The sequence below is a fragment of the Arachis ipaensis genome, chromosome B01, assembly GCF_000816755.2.
Source record: "Arachis ipaensis cultivar K30076 chromosome B01, Araip1.1, whole genome shotgun sequence".
NCBI lineage: Eukaryota > Viridiplantae > Streptophyta > Magnoliopsida > Fabales > Fabaceae > Arachis > Arachis ipaensis.
The window spans coordinates 43918796-43919960 of record NC_029785.2 but is presented as its reverse complement, the minus strand read 5'-3'; positions in this window follow the sequence as shown (position 1 = coordinate 43919960).

The window sequence follows — 1165 nt, the reverse complement described above, 5'->3', positions numbered from 1 at the left end:
TGTCTCCTTTTGGGGTGATGTGCAATCCATGCAACGCGATTACGTCGCTCACGCGGTCGCGTGGGATTGGTATTGTGCAAGTGACGCGATCGCATGGGGCATGCGATCGCGTGGGCCAATTTGTGCAAAACGCACAAGGGCCGCACGATTCCAGCCTAACTTTCTATTTGTTGGATCCTTACGCCGATATATATATCACGTGGCCGCGTGGGTCACGCGGTCGCGCGGGTGGTGTTTTTCGCAGTATGACGCGATCGCATGGGGCATGCGGTCGCGTCGTGCACCCCTTCTTTTTTTTTTATTTATATATGCATGAAAAATGCAGAATGCAATGATTAACATGAATGCTATGCATGATTCCAGGTTTAATAAATTAAAATGAAAAAGGAAAAATGAAAGCAATTAACAAGAAATAAATTGAAAAAGAAGCGACCATACCATGGTGGGTTGTCTCCCACCTAGCACTTTTAGTTAAAGTCCTTAAGTTGAACATTGGAGGAGTATCCTGTTATGGTGGCTTATGTTTAAATTCGTCTAAAAATCTCCACCAGTGTTTGGAATGCCAAAAGCCTCTGGGGTCCCAAACCAAGCATGCAAAGCTTCTGAGCAGCTCCAAACAGATTTTTAGGCTCCCGGGACGACGAATGTTAGGATAGAGTCCAGGGGTCCAAGCCTTGGTTTTAAATCCGCCTCCGTCTTGATCTACATGTTTCCATCCGGGCGGTTTAAAAAGTAGAATCTCACTGTGGTGACCAAACATTCTCCATGATCCATGCAATTTAGCATGATACCAATCCGTGTACTTCGAGGTGAAGCGTGGAACCTTATTGAACCTTGTGCACCAGCTCTGAGTACGAGCCATTTCCCTCTTACTCTTAAAGCCGCAGAGAGCTCTAAGCTGGCCATTGGCCATAAGCAAACCATATTCAAGTGAATAAGTAAAGTTATAAGTTAAGGATTGTACCCACTTGAAGCTTGTATTAGGTGGTAATGGCCTTGGGATAGGTGTTTCTGGTGGTTCTGTAAGTTCCATTTCTTTGTGCTCTTCTGTGAATTCCTCCACTTCTTTGCAAAGATCTTCAATTGTATCTGTGTCCTGGTCAAAGTCTTCGGTGTCTTCCTCATCACTTGAGTCATAGATTGGAGGTTGAGAGAAATCTACCTC